The sequence below is a fragment of the Ranitomeya variabilis genome, chromosome 2, assembly GCF_051348905.1.
Source record: "Ranitomeya variabilis isolate aRanVar5 chromosome 2, aRanVar5.hap1, whole genome shotgun sequence".
Taxonomy (NCBI): Eukaryota; Metazoa; Chordata; class Amphibia; order Anura; family Dendrobatidae; genus Ranitomeya; species Ranitomeya variabilis.
This window is the reverse complement of record NC_135233.1, coordinates 928389947-928403300: the sequence shown is the minus strand read 5'-3', so window position 1 is coordinate 928403300 and position 13354 is coordinate 928389947.

Here is a 13354-nt window from a genome sequence, read left to right as displayed (position 1 = left end):
TCACTGGGTAGGCTTCAGGCCATCCTGAGAACATATCCACAGCCACTAGGACATACTCATACTTTCCTGACTTGGGCATTTGAATATGATCAACCTGGATTCTCTGCCAAGGGTAATCTGGTTTGGCAAGATGCTGAAGTGGAACCTTGGCGGTGGCTGTTGGGTTACAAATGGCACAGACTGGGCAGGCTCTTGAGTAAGCTGTGACAGTGGTAGAGATTCCTGGGGTCCAGTAAAGCTTCTTGATACAGGCTAGTGCTTGGTTCTTTCCTCGATGAGTTGATCCATGAGCCCATGCTGCAACGGCTGGATACATTCTTTTGGGTAGACAGGGTCTCCCATCCACCTTATAGAGTCTAGAAAATTGATATTGTCCAGCAGAACTACGATTCCCATGAATGGCTCCTGCAGCTTCCCACTGTTTCTTTTCTTCTCTAGAGGTCAACTTTTGTTCTTCCCACAATCTTTCTTCAGGTGGTCGAGCTGGCTTCCAACCAGATCCGGTGGCAGGGTATTCCATTTCCATGTCTTCTATCAACTTCTTCTTCTTTCTTCGGGCTTCAGACTTCTCAAAGTCTCGTTCTTCTTCGGCTTGGGTAGCTTCCTTGGTTGCTTGTTCCTTTGTTTGTGCTCTGGTAAGCACAGGCATCACGGGTGTAGCAGTGTCTTCCCAACAGGGTTTTTCTGGTGCTGTTTCTTCTTCTTCCCACTTTGCTGAGACATTCTTTATGGCAGCAGCTTTGGCAGCTTGATCCGCTAAATGGTTACCTCTAGTTTCCTTCGAGTTGACTTTCCCATGAGCTTTGACCTTGATCACCGCAATCTGTGCGGGGAGCTCTAGTGCCTTCATCAGGGCTTTAATCCTTAGTGCATGTTTAACAGGGGTTCCTGTAGCCGTAATGAACCCTCGGGATTTCCATAGGAATCCGAAATCGTGACAGATTCCATAGCCGTATCTTGAGTCAGTGTAGACATTGGCCGTTTTCCCTTCTGCTAGATAACATGCTTGTTGTAGGGCCACAAGTTCGGCTTCCTGAGCTGACAGGTGAGGTGGTAGAGCTTCAGCCAGAAGGACTTCTGTGTCAGTGGTGACAGCATATCCTGTGTGGAACTTGCCATAAGAGTCTGCAAATCGGGATCCATCAGTCCATAGTTGCAAATCAGGGTTGAGCAGTTCCTGAGTTACCACATTCTGTGGTGCAGAAATTTCTTGTTCCAGTGCTTTTACACAGTCATGTGGGTCACCAGGTGATCTCCAGTCTGGTAAGTCCTTATACCATTCAGGTAACTCCCCCCTAGAATGTGGAAGCAAAGTGGCTGGGTTGATCCTAGTACATTTCTGGAAAGTGATGTTGGAAGGCAGAAGTAGAGAGCACTGAAGCCTGAGATGTCTTTGGCTCGTCAGATGCTTAGTAGATGTTTGTTGAAGGACAGCAGAGAGATCATGGCCAGCTTGAATGACCAAGTCATGACCAAGGGCTATGTCAGCAGACTTGTCCAGAAGAACATGGGCCGCATGTACAGCCTTGAGACAGGATGGAGCAGTTCTGGCAACAGGGTCTAGTCTGGCTGAGTAGTAGGCCAGAGGACGGAAACGATCAACATGTTTCTGTGCTAACACACCAGAGGCATATCCTTCAGACTCTGAAACAAAGAGGTGGAATGGCTGAGTGTAGTCAGGGAGACCCAGAGCAGGGGCACTGACAACAGCTTCCTTGAGAGTCTCAAAACAGTCCTTTTGCTGAGCATAGATATACGGATTTTCAGCATGTTCCCAATCTGGTCCTCCAGTTTTAAGACAGTCATACAAGGGTTGCATGAGTCTTGAAGCATCCGGAATCCACTGTCTGCAGTATGTAATGAGTCCTAGGAAAGACTGCATAGCAGAGTACGTCTTCGGATAAGGGATGTCCTCGATGGCATGTTTTCTGTCCTCGGTGAGGTGTCTCGAGCCTTGAGAGATGCAGTGTCCAAGGAAGACAACTTTCTCTTTGCACCACTGGACCTTGGCCTTTGAGACTTTGCAGTTAGCAGAGTGGAGGAAGAGGAGTAAGGACTCAGAAGCAGCAAACAGATTCTCTTCAGTTCCACAGAGGAGTAGGTCATCAACATACTGGAGAAGCGTGACATGAAGATTCTGTAACACCCACGGATCCAGGGTCATCTTCATAGCATGTGTGAACTGGTTAGGGGAGTTCTGGGCACCTTGAGGTGTCCTGGTCCAGGTCAGCTGAGATCCTTGAAACGTGAAGGCAAATAAGAACTGTGAGTAGAGTTGAGCGATACCGTCCGATACTTGAAAGTATCGGTATCGGAAAGTATCGGCCGATACCGGCAAAGTATCGGATCCAATCCGATACCGATACCCGATACCAATACAAGTCAATGGGACTCAGGTATCGGACGGTATTCCTGATGGTTCCCAGGGTCTGAAGGAGAGGAAACTCTCCTTCAGGCCCTGGGAACCATATAAATGTGTAAAAGAAAGAATTAAAATAAAAAATATCGCTATACTCACCTCTCCGACGCAGCCGGGACTTCAGCGAGGGAACCGGCAGCGTTGTTTGTTTAAAATTCGCGCTATTACTTGGTTACGTGAATTCCCGGCTTGTGATTGGTCAGGTCGGCCATGTTGCCGGGACGCGGACCAATCACAGCAAGCCGTGACGAAATTACGTCACGGCTTGCTGTGATTGGTCCGCGTCCCGGCAATATGGCCGCCCTGACCAATCACAAGCCGTGACGTCACGGGAGGCTGGACACGCGCTCATTTTAAAATGGGCGCGTGTCCAGCCTCCCGTGACGTCACGGCTTGTGATTGGTTGCGCCGCGGTCAACCAATCACAAGCCGGGAGGCTGGACGCGCTCATTTTAAAATGGGCGCGTGTCCAGCCTCCCGTGACGTCACGGCTTGTGATTGGTTGCGCCGCGGTCAACCAATCACAAGCCGGGAGGCTGGACGCGCTCATTTTAAAATGGGCGCGTGTCCAGCCTCCCGTGACGTCACGGCTTGTGATTGGTCAGGGCGGCCATATTGCCGGGACGCGGACCAATCACAGCAAGCCGTGACGTAATTTCGTCACGGCTTGCTGTGATTGGTCCGCGTCCCGGCAACGTGGCCGACCTGACCAATCACAAGCCGGGAATTCACGTAACCAAGTAATAGCGCGAATTTTAAACAAACAACGCTGCCGGTTCCCTCGCTGAAGTCCCGGCTGCGTCGGACAGGTGAGTATAGCGATATTTTTTATTTTAATTCTCTCTTTTACACATTTTAACATTAATGTTGTTGCGATACCCGATACCCGATACCACAAGAGTATCGGAATCCCGGTATCGGAATTCCGATACAGCAAGTATCGGCCGATACCCGATACTTGCAGCATCGGAATGCTCAACACTAACTGTGAGTCTTCATGAAGCGGGACACTGAAGAAAGCATTAGCCAGGTCAATGACGGTGAAAAGTGTTGCTGAAGTAGGCACTTGGGAAAGCAAGGTGTTGGGGTTGGGTACCACAGGAGTTTCCAAGATGGTGGCTGAATTGACTGCTCTGAGGTCCTGTACGAGTCTGTATTTTGGAGGGTCTCCAGGAGCTGTCTTTTTCTTTACCGGAAACAGGGGCGTGTTGCAGGGTGAAACACATCTGATTAGCACTCCAGAACGCAGGAGGGAGGTAATCTGAACTCCAAGGCTCTGCTCTTGGGCAGCCTTAAGTGGATACTGAGGTAGTCTAGGGTACGGATGCCCAGGTTTGAGGTGTACTTTTACTGGAGGCACTTTGAGCAGACCCACATCTTCAGGTCCAGTTGACCACAGAGCGGTAGGTACATTGGGCAAATCCGGGGAAGGTGTCGTTTGCAGAGTCATCATCATCAGAGGGAAAGCTTTAAGGACACAACGATCTTCAGTGCCTTGTTGTGAGGCAGGGTCCTGTAACTGCAGTTCCATCCCTTGATCACTGAAGGCGATGGTAGCATGAAGTCTTTGAAGTAGATCAGCTCCTAGAAGGTTGACAGGGCAGGTTTCAGACACCAGAAATTTGGCAAAGACACCAGAGAAAGGGCCAGCTGAGACAGGAACAGTGAGTGGTGATGAGGTTTGTTGGCCTTCAACTCCAATACACGTGAGGAAATCTGAAGACAGGGAAATTGTAGGAGGCAGCTGAGATGAAGAGATAACAGAGGTGGCCGCCCCAGTGTCCACTAAGAACTTGAGAGGTTGGCTGTCCACTTCCAGGGTCACTGTACCGCAAGATGAAGAAGTACAGGTGGCGGGAAAAGTGGGCACCGGTTGGCCTGAACTTCATGAGTGTGGAGGAGGAAGAGGTCTCTGAGGGTACCCCCTGCGAGGACAACTTCTTCTCATGTGACCAGGGCTGGCACACTCCCAACACAGAGGTCTCCCCTAGTCATCACGAACTGGTCTGTCCCTGTAATTCCGGCCTTCGGGCCCTCTCAACCTCAAGGATGGTGGTCCATACCGATCCTGAGCCTGGTACACCATAACAGGTACTTCTGAGACTTCTGCCATATACATGGCTGGTTTCTTCTTGCCTTTGTCCTTCTGTGCTTCCTTCTCTGCTTCTTTTGCTGCTTCTTTTTCTGCTTCTTTCTCTTCCCTTTGAAGCATTTTCTGATAACTCTTCACAACAGTAAGGGCCTGTTTTAGGGGACCATCAGGTAATTCGGGACGAAGCTTCATGACCTTATCCTTCAGTGGATCTTCCAGACCATCAATAAAAGCACGGACCAACAAGGCTGCCTGCGTCTTCACATGAGTTGAATAACCCAAATCTTCAAATTGCATAGTTAGTCTGGCAGCATATTTCTCCACAGCTTCTCCAGATTCTTGTCGTATATCCTGTATTGATCCTGCTTCGTCACAGAGACGATCCTGGGCCCACTTTGTGAGTTGAGCAATAAACTCCTTTCCAGACTTGAACTTGTTGAGAGGTCCTGCTTTAGTGGAATCCAGTTCCTTCATGATGGTGGGGAGGAAATATTCCGAGGCTCTGATAGAGGTAATACCTGATAGATCTGACCATGTAGCCCCATAGATGCTCCTAATCTGCTCCAGTCTCCTCACATACTGCATGGGAAATTTGTCTGGGTCACATAACTTGCTGACAATAGCATCAATCTGTACCGGAGTGAAGGGTTTGTACTTCAGCTTCAGTTCTTCTTCTTCTTCGTCATGTGTCACTACCTCGCCCTCCGGGGCAGTTGGGGGTGCTGTGGGTGTTATCTCATCCACAGGCTTTATACTCGTATGCATCAGTGGCACCATGTATTCAGCTACCAAGGGCATGATGCCCTCTAATCCAGACTCGTGGTAACAGACGATTCTGACTTCTTGTAAGTCTAGATTTGGGGTTGATTGGAGGCAATTCTTGATGACTTCAACATGTTCCTTCATACAGGGGCCCAGTGGGTATCCAAAGAGTCCTGAAGATATCAATGGTACAGCCAAAGTTCTACGAGGAAGTGTATCTCTCCCTAGACGTCCTGCAAGGATGACCACTGTCTGCAGTGCAGTCTGCAACATTGTACGGCAGTGTTCGGGTGTCCTGTTGTCGTATATAGGGCCTGCAGTGTGTAGCACTATATCACAGGGCAAATTCCCTCCCTGGGTAGTCATAGCATCTCCTGGATGCAAGGGGCCATAATTGACAAGGTAGGCCTGACACTCTTGGGCTATGGATGGGCCCCCCTTTTTAGCTATCTGTTGGGCCAAACCACCTCTATGTGACAGGGCAGAATTAGCTGGGTTCACTATGGCTCCCACCTGGTGGGTAAGTATGTCTCCATAGCCCACTGAGAAGAGAACCTGGGAGCCCTGAGGTGTGATGTAATAACGTGAATGACAGGGGAACCAGATTTCGGGGTCATGGGGCAGCTTAGAGGATTGGTTGAGAGGGGTAGGTAGTGGGCTCCTTCCAGGCCGGGGGGATTCGAATGGACCTAATAGCATTGGCAGGGCAGGGGGAATTGTGGCAGCCTGGTTGTCCAGGTCTTCTGATTCTTCATCATCTCCGATAGCTTGGCGTCTCTTACGTATTACGGACTGGAAAGCTGCACTGCCGGTCAGAGCTTCGAGGGTAAAGGGACCCTGACCTGGCGTGTTTACAAATATCACAGTGGGTTGCACTGGGAGACTAGACCCCGAGACTGAAGTGGATACGGGAACATTGGAGGTGGAGGCAGCATCAGTCGATGCTGGGGGTTTCTCAGGAAGTGGTGGTCCCTGATAGTACTCGCCGGAAAGTGTTACCAGCGGACATAATGGCTGGGGAGGAATTCCAGGTGCACCAAGATGGCTGCCGGTGGAGGCGTGGCATGCCCCACTTACGGGGGAGGTTCCGGGTGCACTAAGATGGCCGCTGGAGGAAGTGTGGCATGCCCCACTTCCTTCCATTGTCTGGGCGGAACCCCGAGGACGGCCCGCCCCACACACACGGCAGATTTCCACCCAGTTTGGATTCTGCATGCCACAAGCAGGACACACCCACGCTTCTGGAGAGTTTGGCCCATCGCCATTATAGGGTGGTGGTTGGGACTGCATTTTCATCACCAGTGGCACGGCGGCCATTTTACAATCTGTAAGATCACAGTTCAAAGGCATTTTATAACCAAACACGGGCTCCGCATTGTCTGAACCTCCCCCCCCATCGACTTCTTTCCATCCTTCATTCTTCAAGCCCCGCGCAACTCGCAGATGAGCTTGTGCTTGTTCTAACAATCCTTTATCTTTCAACATGCCTCGTTTGTTCTCTATGAGATTATTCCACATAGCCGGCTGTAGTCTCCCTGACGAGGGCAATCCTACATGCTTATACAATCTCTCAACATTCTTGACTGCCTTCTTGCCCTCCCGTGACTGAACTATTGCCCTGACTTCCACAGCATCCTCATCTAATTTGTGGGGCACGGACTTCTTCTGCTTTAAAAGACGCAACATGACTCTTACAGAATACTGTGATTTTCTGCAGTAAAACCACTAGCAGCGATATCAACGCTGGTGTCCCACAATACGGAAACTCGCTCAACATATTAGAAAAAGATTTTCTGTCCCTAACCTGAACACCAGCGATTAACAGACTATCCTGCTACGATATTCTAAACAGTCGGGAGGCGGTCTCCTAGTGAGAGCCCTCCACAGAAATACAGGTGGTCCCTGCTCGGGACGTCTTAGTTACCTAGCTGGTACAATATCACAGAGGCTGCGTCTCCTATCCCTTCCTCTAAGCCGCCCCACAATCTACAACTGGCTCAATTTTTCAGTCCACTTCACTACTAGACAACAGTCACGGGTAGGATGGTTGAATGGAGTACAATGACCGGTGGAGAAGGTGTGGTGTACAGAGATCGCACAGGATGCGACGTCTCTCAGTTGCTGGTTCAGAGCGTGGCACAGGATCGCATCCGATCTCACCATTCGATCGGTCACTCTCCAGACCCAAAAAGAGACCACAGACAAACCAATAACGGCTGAGACACTAGCAAGTGTGACACATACAGTGTATATGATCGCCACTTACCGCGTGCAGAGGGTGATCAGTCCTCGAGGTCAGCCACTACGGGTATCATCCACAGACATCCAGGCATGGGTCCAGAGAGTCTCGGATCGCTGGCCACGCCCCACGTTGGGCGCCAAAATTGTCGGGGTCGTAATACGACAATTAATCCTCATTCACCAGTCATTCCAAATTGTAATGTGAGCGCAGAGCTTCTGGTACCGAAAAAGAAATGATTCAGACACGTAGCTGATTCAATCTTTGCTGATGCTCTGGCGTTCAGCTCAGTGAGTAGCCAAGCAGCAACTGTGCTTTATTTTTCAATACATAGTACTAAAAAGGGAATACAATGGGTGGGGTTTAAGCAGCATACATCTAGTGCTCAGTCTCTCTGATTCGTCGAACGTCTCCTGGTGAATTCCTCCTCTTCTTCTCATTCCTTTAGTTTCGTTTCCAAAGAAATGAATCATCCCTCCAGACACAAACCAGAAACGAAACTGAACCCTGGCGGCCATCTTTAAATACAATTACATTTGCATTAACTAGCAGATAGGAAAAACTTATTGTTTCACAGTATAAAAGTATAGCAGTACAAAGAGAGTATAAAGATTTATATAAAAGTACAAAGGTATATAAGAAAATACATTTTCACCTTGACACTAACACCTGGATACGTTTATTTGTGAACCATTCCATTGTAGATTTTGCTTCATGTTTGGAATCATTGTCTTGTTGGAAGACAAATCTCCGTCGCGGTCTCAGGTCTTTTGCACACTCCAACAGGTTTTCTTTTCTTTTCTGGTGTGCTCAAGGTGATGAGCTGTGTTGCATTTACACCAAACATATCATTTGGCATTGCTGCCAAAAAGTTTGATTTTGGTTTCATCTGACCAGAGCACCTTCTTCCATATGTTTGGTGTGTCTCCCAGGTGGCTTGTTGCAAACTTTAATCAACACTTTTTATGGATATCTTTGAGAAATTGCTTTCTTCTTGCCACTCTTCCATAAAGGCCAGATTTGTGCAGTGTGCGACTGATTGTTGTCCTATGGACAGACTGTCCCACCTCAGCTGTAGATCTCTGCAGTTCATCCAGAGTGATCATGGGCCTCTTGGCTGCATCTCTGATCAGTCTTCTCCTTGTTTGAGATGATAGTTTAGAGGGACGGCCGGGTTTGGTAGATTTGCAGTGGTATGATACTCCTTCCATTTCAATATGATCGCTTGCACAGTGCTCCTTGGGATGTTTAAAGTTTTGGAAATCATTTTGTATCCAAATCCAGCTTTAAACTTCTCCACAACAGTATCACGGACCTGCCTGTTGTGTTCCTTGGTCTTCATGATGCTCTCTGTGCTTCAAACAGAACCCTGAGACTATCACAGAGCAGGTGCATTTATACGGAGACTTGATTACACACAGGTGGATTATATTTATCATCATTAGGCATTTAGGACAACATTGGATCATTCAGAGATCAACAATGAACTTCTGGAGTGAGTTTGCTGTGCTGAAAGTAAAGGGGCCGAATAATATTGCACACCCCACTTTTCAGTTTTTGATTTTTCACAAAACTTTAAAATAACCAATAAATTTCGTTCAACTTCTCAATAGTGTTCCACTTGTTGTTGATTCTTCACCAAAAATTTACATTTGGTATCTTTATGTTTGGAGCATTATATGTGGGAAAAGGTTGAAAAGTTCCAGGGAGCTGAATACTTTCGCAAGGCACTGTAAAATATAGCAATGGGAGGATAGGAGTTGCTTATCTCATGCTTAACCCCTTAAGGACTGCTGATACGCCTTTTAACGGCGGCAGTTAAGTTTACTTATTCCTCAGCACTGCTTTTTAATGGTGCAGAGAAATAGGGTTATAGCACCCCCCAGCGTCGGAAATTCTCTGATTTTCCTATTTATTTCTCTCCCCTCTGATATGATCTAGCACATCAGAGGAGAGAGAAATGGCGTCCACCATGCCCCCCGATACCTCCGGCACCTCCTGCATCCCCCGGTGATGTCCCCCGGCCCTTGGCATCTTCTTCCAGGAAGAAAATGGGTCTGAGATCTGCCAGCCAGCACCCAACAACAATAGTAGATTTCTCCTATTGGTTCATTTTGAGTCTATCACAGTGATCAAAATAAAAAAAAATAGTAAATCAAACCCCCCTTTATCACCCCCTTAGTTAGGTAAAAATAATAAAATAGGGTTATGGTTGGGGTTAGAGCTAGGGTTAGGGTTGGGCTAGGGTTAGAGTTGGGGCTCGGATTAGGGTTGGGGCTAGAGTTAGGGTTGGGCTAGGTTAGGGATGGGGCTAGGGTTAGTGTTGGGGTTAGGGTTCTGTTGGGGTTAGGGTGTTGGTGTTAGTGTTGTGAATAGGGTTATGGTTAGTGTTGTGATTAGGGTTAGGGATGTGTTGGGGTTTGAGTTTGGGTTAGTGCTGTGTTAGGGTTAGAGTTAAAATTGGGGGGTTTCCACTGTTTAGGTAAGTCAGGGGGTCTCCAAACGCAACATGGTGCCCGCCATTGATTCCAGCCAATTTTGCCTTCAAAAAGTCAAATGGTGCTCCCTCCCTTCTGAGCCATGCCATCTGGCCAAACAGTGGATTTCCCCCCACATATGGAGTATTGGCATACTCAGGAAAAATTGCACAACTTTTGTGGTCTATTTTCTCCTGATACCCTTGAGAAAATAAAAAAGTTTGGTTTCAAAGTAATTTTTTTGTGAAAAAAGTAAAATGATCTTGTTTTCCTTCCATATTGCTTTAGTTCTCGTGAAGCACCTGAAGGATTAATAAACTTCTTGAATGTGGTTTTTCACACCTTGAGGGGGTGCAGATTTTAAAATGGTGTCACTTTGGGGTATTTTCTGTTATATTGACCCCCTAAACTCACTTCAAATGTGAGGTGGTCCCTAAAAAAAATGGTTTTGTAAATTTTGTTGGAAAAATGAGAAATGGTTGGTCAACTTTTATCCCTTATAATGTTCTAACAAAAAAGTTGTTTCCAAAATTGTACTGATGTAAAGTACACATGTGGGAAATGTTATTTATTAACTTTTTTGTGTGATATGACTCTCTGATTCAAGGGCACAAAAATTAAAAGTTTGAAAATTTTCAAAATTGTTGACAAATTTGCATTTTTTAATAAATAAACGCAAGTTATATTGAAGAAATTTTACAACTAACATGAAGTACAATATGTCACGAAAAATCATTCTCAGAATCAGTGGGATCCGTTCAAGCGTTCTAGAGTTATAACCTCATAAAGTGACAGTGGTCAGAATTGTAAAAATTGGCTTGGTCATTAATTTCAAAATTGGCTCTTTCCCTAAGGGGTTAAATGTCTCAAAATAGGTAAATACAACAACCATGACCTGCAAAGCTGATGTATGTGTAATGCCATAAAATGTAGTGCTTGTGCCTTTAAGATGTAGCAGAGCTAGCAGCTACCTCATTAGGTTAGCATAATGCTCACATTTCTGTTTGCAGATAATGTGCATGAGAATTCAGTAAATAGAAGTGGTTTATACCTGCACAAAGTGTTGTACTTATTATGTTCTGCTATCAGGAGGTTGTTAAGCATTAACAAGGCATCCCTGCTTCTATAGAACCATAGAATCATAGAATGTTAGATTGGGAGAGACCTTAAGGGTCATCATGTCCAACTCCCTGCTCAATGCAGGATTCAGACAGATGTCTGTCCAACCTCTGTTTGAAGACTTTCATTGAAGGAGAACTCGCCACCTCTCATAGCAGCCTGATCCACTCACTCATCACCCTCACTGTGAAAAAGTTTTTTTCTAATATTTAATCTGTATCTTCTCTCTTTCAGTTTCATTTCATTGCTTCTCGTGTTTCCATGTACAAATAAGAATAAGGATGATCCCTCTACACTGCGACATCCCTTCAGATATTTGCAGACAGCTATTATGTCTCCTCTTAGCCTTCTTTTTTGCAAGCTAAACATTCACAGAACCTTTAACCGTTACTCGTAGGACATAATTTACAGTCCCGCTTACCATCCTGGTAGCTCTTTTCTGAACTTGCTCCAATTTTTCAATGTCTTCTTTAAAATGTGGTGCCCAGAAGTGGACACAGTATTCCAGATGAGGCCTGATCAAGGGCAGTGGGGACCGACGCTGCTTAAAGGGGTCCTCTGGGGTGATGTTATGGCAGGTAAGATGGTATAATTTCTCACAGGTGAAGTAGGACCCCAGGGCCCCCGATGTGTAGATAAGGATGGTGAGTGGTGCAGTAAAGAACAGAGGACAAAGGTTTGCAGTCTCCTTACCTGATTTACTGGAGACTTCAGGTATCCACAGTCCAGGGAACCAGATCACAGGTACAGGCAGGGTCCAGCCGGCTTGAAAGCAAGTTCAGAGTCCCCTTTACCAGGTGGAGATTATACTGCCTGTGGCTTCTGTTAAGGTTCTCACAGTTCTCTCTGTCCTCCATAAAGGTGGGACACTAACCCATATGACAGGTGGCTTGAGCCTTTTTACAGGGTCTCTATCACGACCCGGGCTCTATGTGCCACTGTGTCTCCTGGGTGTTAGGGTGGACAGGTTACATCCCTAAGGGTATGACTATTTCAGGCAGATTCTCTCTGTATCCAGCCTGAAAAAGCACAAAATAAATGCTAATCATAATGAACATATGCAATGTGAAGTGCCTTGCAGCGTGTATTTTTATACTTTTGTGCTCCTTTTAAAGGGAACCTGTCACCCTCCTCAGGCGTTTGTAACTAAAAGAGCCACCTTGTGCAGCACTAATGCTGCATTCTGACAAGGTGGCTCCTTTAGTTATGATGCCTGCACACGCTGATATAAACGCTTATAAAATGTGCACCTCATACCTGTGAAATCGTCCCGGGGGCGGGTCTTTCCCCCCTAATCAGATGCAGCACAGCCATCACTCCGGGCCTGTGCGCGCCGGGCGCCGCCTCCTCTTGCTTCATTTGCGTCCGTGGCGCCTGCGCTGTAAGTTCGAAGGGCAGCGCAACTGCGCATGCCCAGAAAAAAATACTTACAGTGCAAGTGCCAGGAACGCCAGGTTACAGAGAGAACCTGCCTGAAATAGTCATACCCTTAGGGATCGTGCACACAACTGTAAAAATTGGACAAGTGCTGTACGTCCTTTTGATGGATAGCTCTCCTTCCCATGTTATTCTAGAGGGCCGTTAACATGACCGTTTTGTTTCCTTGGACCGAGCGAGTCGGTCTAAGGAAATAAATCGCATCATGCATAATTTGCATCCGATTCTCAGATCATACGAAGCCATGCATATCTATAGGTCCGTGGAAAAAAAATCAGACATCCAAATGCAGTCCGATTGTCACGTACTGGCAAAATGGAGAAGATGGAGAATTTTTTTTTTATTCTCCACATCTGAAAAAATCTGATGTCTCTCTGATCAAATTCTAATGAGAGTTTGATCAGCATATTCGGATGGATTTTCTTGGATGAGAGAAAATGGTTGTGTTTGCCTAGCCTTAGGCCTCATTCAGATATCCAGTAATTGGTCAATACTTTGCATCAGTGCTTGTATGTCAAAGCCAGAAGTAGAACTTACAAAGAGAAAATATAAATGAAAGATTGACGCCTGTTCTGTGTTTTGGATACACTCCTGGTTGTGGCATACAAACAGGGCTGCCACCAGGAATTTCAGAGCCCCATAGTGGCAAAATTTTTTGGCCCACTTGAGACTCTGCCCAGGCTCTACCCCAGCTTCGCTTCCACCCCTCAAACATTCCACAGTCCCACCACCCACTCTTAGAAAAACTCCACTTCTTCATCCCGTCCTCACCAATCACACATTAACAGCTCCCATCAAACACCATATAA